We start from the raw sequence: 18529 nt of genomic DNA, 5'->3' as shown, positions 1-18529 counted from the left end.
GTCCCGCAGCTGCTGCCTCTCTGTTGGACTCCGATACTGCACACAGTGGTTACTGCTCCGCCAACGCCACAGTCACCCCCGTCGTGCCGGCCGGATGAGAATGTCTGGCGGGCCGCCAGTTGGTGGTCACTGGTCTACAGTGTGTGCCTATTGAGCCGTTTTGAGCCATGTGGGACAAAACCCGATCATGCCCCTCCCTCTCACTGTCTAAGTCAGGGGTGGGGAACCTTTTTCCTCTCAAGGGCCATTTAAATTTGTTCAACATCCTCCGAGGGCCGTACAAATTATTGACCTCTGTTTAAAAAACTAAAATCACAGCCCATTCATTTCGCCTTTCTTTCATGCAGTGCAAAGAAAAAGCAACCTCTTAATCCAGATATCTTACCATGATTCGCGTATGCATGCACGTGCACGGTTGTGGCATGACCACGAAAACAGAAAGATATGGACACAAGATGTGTGCAAATGTATTTAGTTTCATATCCATGTGGAAATGATTTAAGTGGTTTAACCTAACCTCCTCTAGGGGGGTCCGGAAGGTTGTTTTTTTTTTAAATGTTGAAGTTAAAAGCATCAATCTGGTGCACTTTGAGAGCAACATTAAGAGATCTATGGATACATCTCTCAACACCCAGATGAAACAGAACTGCAAGCAGATTTATTTTTCTTTATGGATATTTTACAAATCACTCCCCTTTTAAACTGTATTATTTTATTATTTTATTTTACTGTCATATAGCATTTTATATAGTAGTTTATTTTATTCTCTTATTTTTTTATAACTATAATGATCATATAAAGATGTGCCTTTACCTCACTGGTTGGAGAAAAAGCTTCTTATATTCATTAGCATAGCTAGCTAACCAGATGCTAATAACAACAAAGTTATTGACTGTATGATCAGAATGACAGATGAGCAGATCGCCACTGGGCTTTCAACTAAAGACACAGCCACGCAAAAACTGAGGCATGTGTACGGCTCCTAATGGGTTCTGCAATTTTTGAAGTGCCGGAGCCGCGTTCTGGTGCTCTCGGTCAGAAATACACCCCTGTCAGACGAGACATATACCACGTGATGACACGTTAGGCTCGTGTTGTGTTCAAGGACTCTGACCTTGGCCAGGAAAAACAGGCACTCGCTTGTTTAATTCTTTTGCGGTCTAGATTTCTTACATTTTTTTCTTTTTTGCGTGTGTTTATAAATTACCTCGAGGGCCGTACCAAATTGTCTCGCGGGCCGTATACGGCCCGGGGGCCGGAGGTTCCCCACCCCTGGTCTAAGTGAACGGTGACTGTAAAAACTACACTGCGCATGCTCAGAGAATTGTCCTATTTAATGTGTGTGGCAACAACATAATGACCATAGGGAGCTGCCATCCCCACCATACGTCATCTCACATAATTCAGAGCTGATTGGCTGTAAGTACGTGTGCCGCGAAAAGTGTGTGAAGAGCATGCGAGAGAGGTGCAGTGACGCATCCTAAAACCCGGAAGTAAGCTGCGCATGGGTTCCCTCGACAAAAAAGCAATGAGATTTCTGTCATGTCTAGGAAACTAATAGTGAAAGTGTATTCTTTATGTTAGTTTTGTCATGTCCCTTTGCCCTGTGCTTTATGTTGATTCCCTTAATTAATCATCCCTCTCATTTCAGGCCTCCACGCTCCCCGCCCCCTTCTGTCTCCTGCGTCCTTGATTGTTTTCCCCGCCCTGATTGTTTCCACCTGTGTCCCCTTTACCTGTGTATATATTGTGGTAGCTTCCTCCTGTTCATTGTCAGTTCGTTGTCTTACTATGACCCACGTTCCTGATTACCTCACGGACTTCCCACGGATCTACCTCATTGATCACTTGCTAGTTTTCCTCGAAAGAGTATATTTGTTTTCCTTGTTTTGATTACTGTGCAAAATTCCAGTAAAGTCTTTATTTTTTTAGAACACTATCTGTGTCGTGCAATTGAGTTCATGCCTCACAGTCTCACCTTGACAATTTCTCCATAGGATTTTTGAAAATAGCTCGAAATAAGATCTGTGGGAAACATACCTGTTAGATAAATGCAAGTTTTGTTTGATAATATCCACATGTCTACCCTACTTTTATAATTTTCTAATCATAAATCTATCGATTAGATTTATGATAGACTTTTGAAACTACAAGAAGATAAGGAGGACTTTTACAAAAAAGTGATAGAGATTTTTGTCCAGAAGGATAGGCAAATGGACTTCATCTTCAAGTCAAGGTAAGACCACCATTTTATTGAAAATTGGATCTTACTAAGAGAGAACTATTAAATATTTAAATGATAAAATTACATGTTTTGGGTATCCTTTTGTTGAACTGTCTGTCTAAAAGTAATCGAAGCATCAGACTAAAAAAGCTTTTGAAAATATTATATTTTGATTTAGGTCAAAATATAATATTTGTAAACCTGAAGAGTCAGTGCCAGTGCCTCACCAGCCATGAACCTCACTGCACGTCACTGCAGAAGCTTATATATAGACATCTACGTTTTTTGTGCCACACCACTTTTGTACATATAAAAACACCACTGGGGGTACCAAATGCAGACTGCTGCAATAAGTACATTAATTAACTGTCTCGTCGATGTTTGTCTAAATTAATATGATAATATTGACTAATGCTGTCAAAATTATCGCGTTAACGGCGGTAATTCATTTTTTGAATTAATTGCGTTAAAATATTTAATGCATTTAACACATGCGCAGAATGGCCCGCCCCATACATCCCACCAGTGGCAGCGCCAGGGTATGGCTGGGGTATAGGCTACAGCCATACCATGAAATGGCTTAGCCCCACCATGAAAAATGATGTTAAAGTAAGCAAAATAAAGTCCGCCAACTCGCGCAGAGTAAATTGTACAGATAGTAGTTAGTAAGATTGATTTCAGTCGCCACTTGTCTGGAAATACCGAAGACCAGAAACGGTTTTGAAAACTTTTGTCACGTAGTGATCGTCTTCTCAATAGAACATCTTTGATAATGTCTTCTGGCCAATCAGAATCAAGATAACGGCGTAGTGTTGTTGCAGGAAGTCCCGACGGAGAATACTTTTGCTGTAGTAGCAAAGCCCCCAGGAAGTGCGCCGGACTCAGATGAAAATATTCATGCTGGTCAAAACGGCGGTACTACACTTCCGTTTGGTTGCCAGGCCCGGAAACACTTTTTCCCATTGACTTACATAGGGAAAGAGTGGTCTGTAAATCGTTGGATAATTTTTTTAAACTAAATAAACTACCCAGTATGAACACTTGTATAGCCCTTATTAAAAACATTCGTTCCTCAAGTTGTAATAATGTGCTAATAACGTTATTCTGAGTTATTTCCCTCTGCATTATGAACGCGCATCTAACCCACGGGACCGCGCCGCCCGGCACGTTCATGTTACGTGTCCCGACCATAGACTGTATATATGGTCCCGACCAATCAGAGCACACTGTGCTCACAGGGAGGGTGGGGGCTGGAGCTATTGGAGCTACAACGAGCCGTTAAAGGCAGAGTGAAATTCAGTGAATACACGTAGTTTACAGAGATGCTGTTTGAGAAACCAATGTGAGTTGCGTTTATCTTTACCCATGGATGCACAATAAGAACGGACCCATATCGTCTTACTGCCAACCCACGGAGCTGTAATAATGGATATATTGCACATGTTTGCTGTAATTCATTATCATACTACATGGGCTGTATGATTCAATCTTGTACCGTAAATGTTGTATTCAATAAAGTTAATATTACTTATTATTATAAGTATATATATATATATATATATATATATATAGTGCAATCATTCTTTCATGCTAAATTAAGCTCTGTTGCTTTGATATCACTAGATCCTGTTACAGCGTAATATAAGTACATCACGATCACATTAGCATAATTACTAGCTAGCCGCTAGCTGCCGCCTCGTTGATATCAATCCATCATAATAACAAATCATTACCATGCTGTCATGAACTTGCGGTGCTGTTACGTGTACGCAAATTGACGTGCTTGATGTGAACGAACATTTTGGTTAAAGTTGCGCATGCGCTATGAGTGCACATACGGGTACTTCTCAGGCATGCCGGGTAATCTGTGACGTTTCACTCTCTCAAAAGTAGGGCCATTTTATCATCATGCGCCAATGAGCAACTCTCATAGGAATGAATGAGGCCCCGCCTGCACGCTGTATCCAGTTCTTATTATACATCCATGGTAGTAGCCTACACCTCTATATCGATACAACATTACGTGTTGATAGAAATCAACACGTAATGAAATAAGACCCCACGGTTTGATGATTAATAGGTGTGTGGGCTGTTTTTCATTTTGACACACAGAACAATGTTATAATAAATATACATACATACTGTATGTTAAATGGATATATCCGCCTTCTTTCATTAATCTTTCCATTCCCACAACAATATACATAAAGAAATGGCATATTTTGGACATAGTTCGAATGGTGATTTTATCATGATTCATTAATTTGTAAGCTGTGATTAATCTGATTAAAAATGTTAATCGTTTGACAGTCCTAATATTAACAATCATATTATTATATCAGCTGTCAATCACTGTTATGATTCACATATTCAGTGTTATTATTACATAAACTATATTTTTTGGAGGAGTTAATGATGAATGTTCCTCAACATTCTTGCTCACCCTCCTTCAAATTTGAAAGACAAGTAATTACTATCATATATCAAAAGAATCAAAGGAACAGTTCAGCGCCCCACGACTTCATTGCAAACAGTTACAACCTTGACTTTACATCAGAAAGAACAAACATTAAAGAAGTGACTAACTGCATCAGTTAGGGTTAAAAAACTATAGGTTACTTACGTAACCCCAGTTCTCAGAGTAACATGAAGTGAGATGTCTCACTATGGGATGCGCCTCATCGCGGAGCAAACAGAAGCATCAATCTCATTACGCCAATCCTGATTGGCTGGTGATCTTGACGTCAGCGTCAGGGAATTCACCCCCTATAAGTAGCTTGCGCCACGACGCATGCGTCATTCAAAATAAGCACCTCTTCTCGCTTCACCATAGCAAGGAGGGCCGTCTGGTGAGACATCTCACTTCATGTTACTCTGAGAACTGGGGTTACGTAAGTAACCTATAGTTCTCATTCATAACACTCCGTTCGATGTCTCACTATGGGAAATTGTAGCTCCCGTATTGTCAGACGAGCTTATCTCGAAAATCACCAAACCAACCAGAACTTAACAGGTAGAGCTCTGACTCAACCAGGTGCCCAGCACTGCTTGAGTCACACTGGGAGCAGAACGTCCAGCTTGTTAAGAGGCGGACAAAAGTGAGCGGCGAGGACCAGCTCGCCGCTGCACCAATGTCTTGGATGGGAGACAGAGCCCAGGATGCAGCCAGACCCTGAGTCGAAAGAGCTCGCGGACCCGAGGGTGCCTGCGAACTCTGACTCGTATGAGCCCCAAAGCAATTGCTTCCACAAACCAGTGGGAGAGCCGTTGCTTAGTAACAGGCTTGCCCTTATAAGGGTTAGCCCAGGACACAAGGGGTTGGTCATTATGACGAAGCACCCTTGATCTGTCCCTGTACGTGCGTAAAGCACGGGCTGGACACGGCAAATCCGGCCGCTGTTCCCCGGAGGAATACAGTGGCGGGGAGGATGCCTCAATGTCAAATGTGGTACCTGAACCAACCGCCTTAAGATAAAGGTAGGGTTGGGCTTCAACCACACTCTGTTTGCCCTGGGCGAACTGAGTGCATGAAGACTGTACAGATAGCGCATGAGTGCCACTGGCTCGCTTGGCAGCTGCCAGGGTCAGCTTCATGTCACACTGTATTCAGATTGTACCACTCACGGGCCAGGCCCATAGAGCCAAGCGCTCTGGGTGTGGGTGAAAGATTGCCCCCCCCCCCCGCTTGGGACAGTATGTCCCTGCGTAGTGGGAGCTGCCATGGCTGCCCGCACAGCAGCTGATATATCTCCGCTGGCCAGTACATAGCTGGCCAGTGCGGAGCTATCAGGATAAGTGTGTGGCGTTGCTCTCTCACTCTGGCCCAGGGCCGGACTGGGACAATAAGTCAGGCCGGGAATTATACACCCAGTCAGGCCACTACCAGTTTTTTGTGCCATTTTGCTGGATTTATTTGTCAATATTTACAGCGTTGCTGCCCGTAGTGATAGCCCTCTAAATCTACTACCCAAAAATAAACATATGGACATGGGTTACTATTTAAAAAAATTTGCAAATCTATTTAGGAATGTATGTGAACATATTTTAAGTGGGGGTGGACCTCAACTCCTATAGGGGGGTCCGGGGGCATGCTCCCCCGGTAAGATATTTTTTTAATGTTGGACTTAGATGCATCAATCTGGTGCACTTTGAGGGGGAAATAAAGAGACTACACCCATATAAAACATAACTGTATACATTTAAATAATCATAAAATCATAATAACATGGCCATAACCAATAACATACCATATCCAATATGGAAAAACATTGAAACTTGTTTATTTATTTGTTTTTGGTTCATTTATAGTTGTGAGTGTGTCTGTGCTCCTGAACCAGCCTCTCCTGTCTCCCCCCTCTCCCCCTGCTCCTCTTTGAGGCAGAAGCCAAGACTAGTTTTAGCTCTCAACAAGTTTTAATAGTTTATCTTACCTTTTTTCACCTAGTTAACGTTTTTATTTTTTTATTATTCATGCATATTTTACTAATCACTCCCCCCTCAAATGGAAATATGTGTTTACATAAATGGTGACCAAACCGTTTGAGACCCACTGGGATAACTTAGACTAAGTTAACTATCTAAACACTCAGAGAGTCCTTTACCTCACCTGAGCTGAGGTTATCAGTCTCTCAGTCTGACAGGAGAGGACTCTCCTCCACCTTATATCCGTTAGCGCAGCTAGCTAGCACCAGATGCTAACAACAACAACAATACACGTAACCGGTGCGCGTGCTTTATCTCACTCGCTCGCGCCACACATAACACACACCCTCCCGAGCTTGCATGACACACAGAGACCAATCGAGGGCATTAGTATGATCTGTATGAAAGTGGCCATGTCGGCAGGCCACATCATGTAGACAGCCAGTCACCCTCTGTGAGGCAGAGTCAGACCCACATTTGCGCAGCGTTGCGTTCACAATACATAGGCCTACATAAAAAAAAAGAAGTCCTCAGGCCAGCAGGCCACTTAGCAGGCCAGGCCATCGGGAAACCTCCCGGTCCTCCCGATGGACAGTCCGGGCCTGCTCTGGCCAGAGTTGGGGGTATCAGAGCCAGGGGTGGGAACGCGTACAGAAGGCCCGGGGGCCAATCGTGCGCGAGTGCATCCACGCCTAACGGTGCATTTAGATCGCGCATCGAAAAGAACAGCTGACACTGAGCGTTGTCTTTCGATGCGAACAGATCCACTGCGGCTCTGCCGTAACGCACCCACAGCTGGCTCACAATCCTTGGATGTAGAGTCCAGTCTGCATAAAGTGGTATACCTCTGGACAGTAGATCTGCCCCGAGGTTCATCACTCCCGGTACGTGCGTCGCTCTCAGAGAGAGGAGACGTCTACCGCTCCATAGGATCAGTTTGCGCGCCAGTGTGTGTAACTGGAGAGAACGCAAACCCCCATGGCGGTTAATATACGATATTGTGGTCGTATTGTCTGTCCTCACGAGGACGTGATGTCCCCTGAGGAAAGGCAGAAAGCGTTTTAGGGTGAGAAACACCGCTAAAAGCTCCAGGTAATTTATGTGCGCCCGCTGGAGGTCTCTGCTCCAGAGACCCCTCACCGGGCGACCTTCATAAATACCTCCCCAACCTGTCAGACATGCGTCCGTGGTGACCACTTTCCGTGAAAGGACAGCACCCATAGGCACCCCTCGTACTAGAAAAGTCGGGTGCAGCCAGTGGCGCAGTGCCATTACGCATTTCACAGTAACCATAACTCTCCGCGCGCCATGGCGGCCACCCAGCGCTGAAACTCCCTCATGTGTAAGCGTCCCAGTCATACGACCAGGATGGCTGACGCCATGAGCCCCAGCAATCGCAGGCATGATCTGAAGAGAACATGTTTGTGCAGCTGGAAAAGAGCGAGACAAGCTCTGAAAGCTTTCACTCTTTCCGCTGACAAGCGAGCTGAAAAGGGCACCGAGTTCAGGCGTAAACCCAGGAAGAGTATAGTCTGCGCGGGGCACAACATACTCTTCTCTGTGTTTATTATGAAACCCAGGTTGAGCAGGTGCTTTACGAGGACATTTGTCTGCGTAACAGCCTCCTGCTCCGACTGTGCGAGAAGCAGCCAGTCGTCCAGGTAGGTCGCCAGGCGAATACCCTGTTGTCTTAACGGGGCTATCGCGGCTTCCGTACATCGTACAAACACCCTTGGACTGAGAGACAGACCGAAGGGGAGTACTCTGTATTAATAACAGATCCCCTGAAATGCGAATCTCAGATATTTCCTGTGTGGGTAATATACTGGGATGTACGCATCTTTCAGGTCGACTGATGTAAACCAGTCGTCTTGTCGCACGAGCCGCAGCAGAGATGTGTGAGTGAGCATTCTGAACTTATATATTTTTTAGATATTTGTTCAGAGCCCTCAAATCAAGTATTGGCCGAATTCCGTTCCCTCCCCGTTTGGGAACGAGGAAGTACTTGGAATAGAAGCCGCCCTCTTTTCTAGGAGTGAGAGAATCTCTCTCTCCAGAATATGGGCTGACTCTCCTCGGGCCTGCGAATGCAGAATGCCCGAGAAGCGAGGGGGGGTGACGGTGACTTGGAGTCTGTAGCTCCGTGTAACTGTCTTGAGAAACCCAAGCAGATGTCATGAGCATCTCCCGCTGTATGCTCCTTAGAGCCAGCTGAGATGTCACGTCTCTTCCCCTCTGAGTCTCTATTTGTTGTGTTATGGGGCCCTCCAGTGTCTGAGCACTGTGGTGCCCCATTTCAACAATCCCCACCGACACAGCGCTTGCGCGTGGCGGTGGTGCCTTCACGACCCCAGCCGGCACTGCGCATGCGCGTGACGGTGGTGCCTTTACAGCCCCAGCCGGCACTGCGCATGCGCGTGACGGTGGTGCCTTCACAGACCCGTCAATTGTCCGCCCTTTGAGAGAGGCCGTAGCTGCCCTCAGAAGGGGAACAGTTGACGGACTGTTTATTGTTTTTATTGTTTTTCTTTTCATTTTTTTTCCGAGCTGCGCCCTTGGCTCGAAGCCTGGATGCGTCAGCGGAAAATGTTTTATGACAGAAAAATCAATAAGTGTGTGACATGTGTTTACGTGGACTTGAGGATGGTGTTGAGGCATCTCTCGAGGCGACGGGAACACATTTAGAGCTGGGGAACCGTAGACTTCCAGCTCTGTCACAGAGGGGAGAAAGAGGGGCTGTCACGCCGCTCGCTTCTTCTTCCTCGACTGCTGGCCGAAATTCTGGGTGTGCTGCGCCTGGGCTGCAGCCGGAACCTGAGATTTTCTAGGCCAGCTCGCCCTCGTCCCCTGCCTGGGCTGGGGACTCGGGGCGGACTGCGACCTCTGCGTTTTCGGTATTTTGAACCAAGCAGGGTTCGGAGCAGCTTGGACGAAGGGCTGCCGCTGCGAAGGCAGCAGCTGGGCCCTTCGAGGGAGGCAGAGGTGGAGGGCCTCGTCCTCCTTCTTTTTCGACTCGCATCTCCTCTGCATGGAGGCAAGAGCGGAGCCGAAAATCCCCTCGGGAACGATGGGCATGTCAAGCACATCCTCCTTTTCCCGGTCTGGGAGGTTGGTGAGGTTGAGCCATCTAGCTCTTTCCTGCACCACCATGATCCCCATTGTTTTGCCCGTGGCCTGGACGGCGCAGCGTTGGACACGGAGACAAATGTATGTGACCGCGGCCAACTCATCCAGAACGGCCGGTCCAGGATTACTCAACATATCCTCACAGAGCTCCTCTTGGTATGCGGTTAGCAGTGAGGAAACGTTCAGAGCCCTGGCGGACAACGCTGCGGCTCTATAGGACCGTTCAGTCATGGTCGACTGTAAACGGTCCACCTTCGCTGGCAGCGTGGGGTTCCTGCTTGGTGACGGGCCCATCCTCGGTAGGAGGTGGGCTGCCACCAGCAGTTCCATCGGCGGTATGCGGAGCAGGCCGAGCCTCTGCGGGCGAGACCATGGTGAGGTCTCGCCGGGAGCTCCCGCCTGGTGAGGCGTGGGGCTCCGTTCCCGCGTCTCTTGCCGCCACCGGGTCCCGGCCTGACACGGCGTGGGATCCCGGTTCCGCAGCTGCCACTGTTAGTGAGCCCCAGACCGACACAGTGAGGGGCTCAGTCTCTGCGGCGGACGCCCCTGTGTCTTGATTGCCAAACGGCGAATCAGTGGACATGAGGGAGTCCTGTTCCAACAAGCTAGCTTGGTGTGCTAGCCGTCGGTGGAGGCTCTTTCGGGTGAAAAGGGCACAATGCCCGCACGAGCCGGGGTTGTCGATAGCCTCCTGGGCGTGTTCCAGCCCGAGGCAGGACGAGCAGACCTGGTGTGAGTCTGTGCCTGCTATCTTCAACCCGCAGCCGCATGACCGAGCCTCCGAGTCCCTGACTCCTCTGGTGTGAGGGGGAGAGGCGTCCATCTTGTTCGCCTCGTGGCGTGGAGAGGAGCCGCTTGTAACAGGTACGTCGTTGAGAGAAAAAGTGTTACCAACCCGTCCTTAATCCGGAGAAAAAGGGACGGTGTGGGTCCTTTGTTCTCAAAGAATATTGACTGGTGTGTCAATATACTTCTAATCCTTTTCTCCTCCGTGAGAGAGAAAAAGAAAAGCGTCCTCGCTACCGTGGTGTCGGTAGTAAGGGGAAGCTAGCTAGCAACAGGTGCGTAGCTAGCTTGAGAAAAATCAAAACCTTACCTTACTTTCCGGGGAAAGAAACGGCGAGGTCGATTTTAATACTAACTGGCGTTAGTATTACCGTCTTCTTGCGAAGCAGAAGGAGTAGCCGGCCAGCGCCCGTCGACCGAAATGGTTATATTTGGGTTCAGTCTGTGGACCGTTAAGCTTGTCCGGCTACTATAGAGATGTGCTCTGAAGCGAGAAGAGGTGTTTGAATGACGCGTGCGTCGTGGCGCAAGCTACTTATAGGGGGTGAATTCCCTGACGCTGACGTCAATCAATCAATCAATCAATGTTTATTTATATAACCCAATATCACAAATGTTACATTTGTCTCAGTGGACTTTACAGTTTGTACAAAATATCAGTATGACAATACGACACCCTCTGTCCTTAGACCCTCACATCGTACAAGGAAAAACTTCCGAAGAAAACCCACAGTTTAAAGGGAAAAATGGGAGAAACCTCAGGGAGAGCAACAGAGGAGGGATCCCTCTCCCAGGACGGACAGACGTGCAATAGATGCCGTGTGTAAATTGAAAAGATAATACATTTGCAACATAGGTAGTCCAAATGTTTGGAAATGCATGTGTGTATAATAGGAAGATGAATCCACGAGGATATCCATCCAGGACCTATGATCCAGGACCACAGCCACGACTCAAGATCCAGGGCTCGCGATCCAGGACAGAGGAGCGCAGGATCATCCATGACTCCGGATCCCGGCGTATATAGACACCAAAAAGAAAGACATTTGGGGAAGCTGGGTTAATCGGAACATGAGAGTACACAGGTATAGACAGAGAGAAGGAAGAAGTAAGATGTCCCCCGACAAACTAAGCCTATATCAGCCAAACTAGGGGCTGAATCTAATCAGCCCTAACTATAAGCTTTATCAAAAAGGAAGGTCTTAAGCGCACTCTTAAAAACGGATAGGGTGTCTGCCGCCCGAACACAAACTGGAAGCTGATTCCACAAATGTGGAGCTTGATAAGAAAAGGCTCTGGCTCCCATTGTACTTTTAGAGACAGGAACAACCAAAAACCCTGCATTCTTGGAACGCAATGCCCTAATAGGACAGTAGGGTATAATGAGTTATTTAAGGTAAGATGGCGCCTGCCCATTAAGGGCTTTGTAGGCAAGAAGAAGAATTTTAAATTCTATCCTGTGTTCTATAGGGAGCCAGTGTAAGGCAGCCAGAACAGGAGTAATGTGGTCCCTTTTCCTAACTCTGGTTAGTACACGAGCTGCAGCATTTTGAATCAGCTGAAGCGACTTGACTGACTTCTTGGTACACCCTGATAATAAAGAGTTACAATAATCCAGCCTTGAAGTAACAAATGCATGGACTAGTTTCTCTGCATCGTTTTGAGGCAAGATATGCCTGATTTTTGCAATGTTACGTAGATGGAAGTAGGCGGTCCTTGAAATTGATTTTATGTGGGCGTCAAATATAACACCAAGATTCCTTACAGTCTCACTGGAGGCCAAATTAATGCCATCCATAGTTAGTATATCCTTAGATAATTTGTTTCGTAGATTCTTCGGGCCAAGTACAATAACTTTTGGTCGTGTTTAACATCAAAAAGTTTAAGGTCATCCACGTTTTTAAGTCCTTAAGGCAGTCTTGAATTTTATTTAGATGATTAATTTCATCAGGCTTGATTGATAAATATAGTTGAGTATCATCCGCATAACAATGAAAATGTACAGAATGATTCCTTATAATATTGCCTAACGGAAGCATATATAATGTGAACAAAATAGGTCCGAGCACTGAGCCCTGTGGCACTCCATGGCTAACTTTGGTTTGCGTGGAAGATTCATCATTGACACGTACAAACTGAGAGCGTTCAGATAGATAGGACCTAAACCAGTCTAAAGCAGTTCCCTGTATGCCAACTAAGTGCTCTAGTCTTTGCAATAAGATATCATGGTCGATAGTATCAAATGCAGCACTGAGATCGAGCAAAACAAGAATAGAGACACGTCCCTTGTCTGAGGCTATTAGAATGTCATTTGTGACTTTAACCAGAGCTGTCTCTGTGCTATGATGTGTTCTAAAGCCAGACTGAAAATCTTCAAATAAATCATTGTTTTTTAAGTAATCACACAACTGTTTTGCGACCGCTTTCTCAAGAATTTTTGAGAGGAACGGAAGATTGGAAATAGGTCTATAATTGGCTAAAACCTCTGGATCGAGGTTGTGCTTTTTAAGAAGCGGTTGTATCACTGCTACTTTGAATGATTGTGGAACATAGCCTGATAATAAAGACATATTCATAATATTTAATAAATAAGTGCTAATTAATGGAAAAACTTCCTTCAACAGCTTAGTTGGAATTGGGTCTAACATACACGTTGATGGTTTAGAAGAGAGAATCATTGAATTTAATTGTTCAAGGTTTATGGCTGAAAAGCATTCTAGTTTACTATCTAGTGTAATATTAGAACTTACGTTTCCGGGAGCTGTTGATAACACTATACTGGTCAAAGGCAAGAGGTCATTAATTTTGTTTCTAAGAGTAACAATTGTATCGTTAAAAAAGCACATAAAATCATTACTACTGAGTGCTATGACGTCAAGATCACCAGCCAATCAGGATTGGCGTAATGAGATTGATGCTTCTGTTTGCTCCGCGATGAGGCGCATCCCATAGTGAGACATCGAACGGAGTGTTATGAATGAGAACGTGTATTCAGCTAAAACATAAACATCGCTGCAGTTATTATCCAGTGGAAAGTCCTTACCTACTGGCCTAGTTAAATCAAAGTGGTTACTTTTGTTTGGCTGGGCAGTGAAGTTTTACACACCGTCTTATTTGACTTTCACAGGACTTAAAACTGTTTTTCGGAGCAGACCCCCTCAAAGAAAATATATATATATACACACATAAGGTCATCATCTTAACAGTTTTGTATGCTCATCGAGTCATCCATGAGCAGAGCATCAAGTTGGCATGCCTATAACAGCTGAATGTGGCTATTACCATTTTGTTCAGCAAAACGCCTCACAAACTGATTAAGATCTAAAAAGCTTTAGTGCGTTTTGATTCAATCCTGAGTACAGCCAAACTTGACAGTCTCTTGTCTGTCATTGTAGAGCGCAAATACCTCATTCCTTCCGTCTGCTTGGATCCGAAATGCTTCTCGTTTTGCGCAGTCCCCTTCAAATCATGGTTCAAATGAAATCGCCGCCAATCATATTTCCACGCTCCCGCCAGGGCCGGGGGAGGGGTTACAAGACTCGCGTCTTGTGCTGCATTCACTTGCACTCGGACATTAGAGATTTTCTCTCATAAATGTCCGATGAGCCACAACTTTTCTTTCAAAACAAAGCTGCCAACTGGGTTGGCAACTAGGGTGGCAAGGCATTTTTCTGAGGTGGCAGCTGCCACCCCGTCACACCCCGTAGAACTGCCACTGTGCATTTGTAAATTGACACCAAATGATTGTCTATGGAATCAGCAGTAGCCTATGTATTTGTATAATGAAGACAAACTAGGGTTGGGTGTTTTTTGTAGACACTCCGCATTCCCTAGATGCAATACTCTCCAGCTGTAACAACACTGGATCAATCCTGATGCTCATTCATCACGGTCTGCACTGCTGCCAAGATACACAGAATAGAGCCTGAAACACATGCTGTACACGCTGGAGTTCTTCTTCGTCAACTATCATTGGCCTGAAGGTTGACATTATCTCATGTGCTGTTTGGGTCCAAATACAACATTTAAAACAACATCACATCTCAACTATCAGGGAACCTAACAAAAACAAACAAACAAACAAACAGTAGGCCTATGTGTTTCTCAGATCTTCTCTATGAACTGTAGACCTCTGCACTATTATACATGGTTGTCTAGGCTTATCTAGTCTTATAGGATGTTAGCCACAGGCACAAATGGGCTCTTACAGCTCAGTCAGACTGATTGATTTCAGGATTAAGTTATGTTGGATAGGATAACTGTCAAATTAACAATCAAATAAAGCACATGAAATATAAAGCCCAGTTTTAGTGCAGTGTCTACAAACATTATTGAAGTAAACAAGCCTTTAAAAGATTCAGAAGAAATTAATAACATGGATTTAGTATTCCTCTTGTGTTATCCTTTGTACTAAAACACCTACAGTGCCATCACACTGGGAGTCATAGATGATTCTAGTCTTCTGTTTTGATATCCAGTACCTTAAAATAGAAAACATTAAAGGGGTTGTGGTTCTCTCTGGAGAAATACATTTTGCATCTACACGCGGCGTTCAATTAAAATCCTTAAAGCCCTTTCTGCAGACAGGGGATAGGTGACAATTACACATACGCTCAAGTACACACATATACACATTGGGAGGGGATTTAGAGAGACGGCTCTAGAGTCTGACATCAATAAACCCAATTCAAACCTCCAGCTTACATTCTGCCACAGACCTGATTTCCACTAACACTCAGGGCTTCACAGAGAACATGTTCTGTATTGATTATTACACAAATGTGTACAGAGGATGAATTATCTACTGCTCAAATGCAAGGTGTATGCAAACACTTAAACAATACATGCATGCATATTGTCTTCTTCTCTGTCTTGTAACAGGGGAAGGACCCAAATACAGGTAATGCAGGCTGACAGCAACAGTTCAGTGGTTTATTGCAAAGGTGAACATACATATTCTGACTGACATGTCCAAACAGAAGTAGTGTACTGACAGGAAATGGGTCAAGGAGAGGTTCAGACAGGAAGATAGGAACGGATAGGGTTCAGGTAACAGTGGTTTGACAGAAATGAAAAAAAGCTAAATTGACAAACTGTCAACTGACTGGGAAAAGGTCTGGTATATGAACTGCAGGGGATTACTTTTGGCAGTATCAAGAATTGAAAACAAGGGCCCATATGTAATGGTACAAATCTCAACCTGTCGTTCAATGGACAGCTTCCCCCCCCCCCCCCATCTATGTATATACTCGCATTTTAGACTCTGTTACTAACTGTATATCTGTAGACTTGGTATGTCTTAAATGTCCGGTTAGGATGTATTAGAACGAAATCTAAAATGAAAATTGTAAACAAGCAATCTGTATGTAAAAAAAACCACCTGTATGTAAATTGTAAATAAGCCATCTGTATGTCAAATATGTCTTATATGTCTTAAATGACATGATGAATTGGAAATGGGGGACCCTGATGTAAACAAGACGAAAGTCTTTCTCTGGTCTGCATCCCCTTAACAATTGTATGTTTTGAGCTGTACTGTACTGTACCCAATATACAAGCTGTTAATAAACTTTTCAATCAATCAATCAATATGCGGTCACCGCTGCCTAGTAGGCAATGTCCTCCCCTCTGTCTCCCCCTTTCACTCTAAGTTCTCCAATAAAGGCCCTCTGGCACAAAAATACCCTTAAAAAAAAGAATTGAAAACAAGCTGGGAGGATGCCACTGAGACACTTGTCACAGCTTGCAAAACTGATGACAGTGATTTTAAATTAAGCAAAGTAAAAGGATATTCTACCACGCACCAAAAGCCATTGGCTAAAGCAAAGCACATCAAGGGTTTACATAGACAAAACATCTTAACAAAATAAATAGGAAAATAAATAAATTGGGAAATCACAGGACTTCAACATTAAAACTTGACTCTGCGGGACTGATTGCAGTTGTTAATTAGATACCAGGGTGAACCACATGAAGTCTTACTTGTCAATAATGGAGGAGCTCATGCGTGAATGAGGGAACAGTGTGGCGTGGTCAGAGCTCTCTGGGCCATGATATTGGTCAACTTCATCGAAGATGAAGAGGCAGCACCTCCGAGGAGTGAGGGGAAAAAAGGACAAGCGGTTGGGTAAGTGCCCGCTCAAAAGTTATGCAACACTCATCGATTGAGGAGTGTAAACATACAGCAGAAGCCACTTACCCTGCCTGAAGTTTGTGTTCTGTCCGCCTGCTGTCCCCGTCTGGGGAACCCTGTCTCCTCTCCAGACACCCCTAATGATTTAGAGAGTAAATGATCTGCGGATTTACAAAGATGGGCCTGGCTCCAGCCTGATGCATCTGCTGCACAACGGATACAGGAAAGCTACCATCACTTTCATCTCTAACCTCACTAAATTCACTTCAAAAATGTTAAAACCTTTTCTGGCCCGTGTTCCAGGAGGTCCCACTACATACTGTGGCCTTTCCACACTAACTCCACTTGAAATGAGCTTAGTTTGTTCAGATGGGGTGAGATACTCTGGACAGCATCAAGTCTGCTGTCGGCAAACTGTGGTTGGTCTTTCAATATAGTGGGGTGATTTACTCTGAGATGTTACGAATTATTTATATCAGATCTGAAAAGCATTTAGAAACATTAAGCCAACACTCAAAGGAGCATTTAAAAGTTTTTCCAAGAAGCACACAAAACATTAAGGGGAAAGTGTTGCAGGCTTTACCACACTGGAAAATTGAAGAGATCCACAGGCGCGACTGACAACCAGAGTCCTGATTTAGTCTGGGAAAAATGATGCTCACGTCAATTTTAGATCAGCACTGAGGAATATATGCAGCAGAATATGCTTATCCTGAAAAACTGTGAACATTTTGTTCATCATTCTTTTCCTTTATTGGGCCTATTGTTGGTGAAGAAGAAGTGTTGTAACTGTTAGTGTTGGTATACATACCAACAGCTCATCTTGTTCTTCCAAGAATCACAATATGCAGCTCTTGAAATAATGAGGAATCCACACAGAGTCTAAAGAAAACAGACACACACATAAATTAAATCAAACTGCAAGCATAAAATAAACACTTATACTTGTCCTATAACTTCCCGTCATCTCCAGAGTCCTCTGCCAGCTGATAAGATGGGGAAAACAGATAGTTCTAGCTCTCTCTCTCTTTCTCACCACACACACACACACACACACACACACACACACACACACACTATCCTGCAGAAAGCACAACTGTTGAGCGTTTGCTAACAATGTAAATTACATTGTTTTTCCAAGCTTTTGAGGCAAAGTACATTCCAGCAAATGTCCAGCCGAAAAAGCATAAACACCACATACTGCATGTCCTGGTGATGTCACACATCCCTGCAGCTGTGCTAACATTTATCAGTGTATCAGTGATACATACATGATACACACAACTGCTCATTATTGTCTCTGTCCAATAAGCACTGTCTGACTCTTGATCTTTTAGTTGTTTACAATTAGCTGTTTTTACTTCTTCAATCATATAAATGTGTATTTTATGCTGAAACCGCAAACAAAGAAAATGCTGCTTTGTCTTGCTGTTCTATCTCTGGTTTTATAAGTGGGACCCATAAAGTATTCTGAGACTGTTTATTTAATGTTTTTCAAAGAGGGCCAACACTTTGAGGCTGCATTCTTAGTGGTGGACTGTAAGTATAATTTTGCGGCGGTTGTACCTAACTTCAGTTTTTCAATGTTATGCTACCTTAAACTTGGACTTCACTGCATATTGGAGGCAAATATTGTACTTTTCCAATATTAATCAATTATGATATATTAATAGTTTCAGAAGACACACACACACACACACACACACACACACACCGTGGCCCCTTGCCATTATCTGAGGCAGGTCCAAGCGAGGATCTCAGGGTTATTGGAATGTCATTTCACTGTTTTTGGAGAGGGATCAGATTTCCAATTCCTCTTGACCTCCCTCCTCTCTGCC

The sequence above is a fragment of the Gymnodraco acuticeps genome, unplaced genomic scaffold (assembly GCF_902827175.1).
Source record: "Gymnodraco acuticeps unplaced genomic scaffold, fGymAcu1.1, whole genome shotgun sequence".
Taxonomy (NCBI): Eukaryota; Metazoa; Chordata; class Actinopteri; order Perciformes; family Bathydraconidae; genus Gymnodraco; species Gymnodraco acuticeps.
This window is presented reverse-complemented; position numbering follows the sequence as displayed.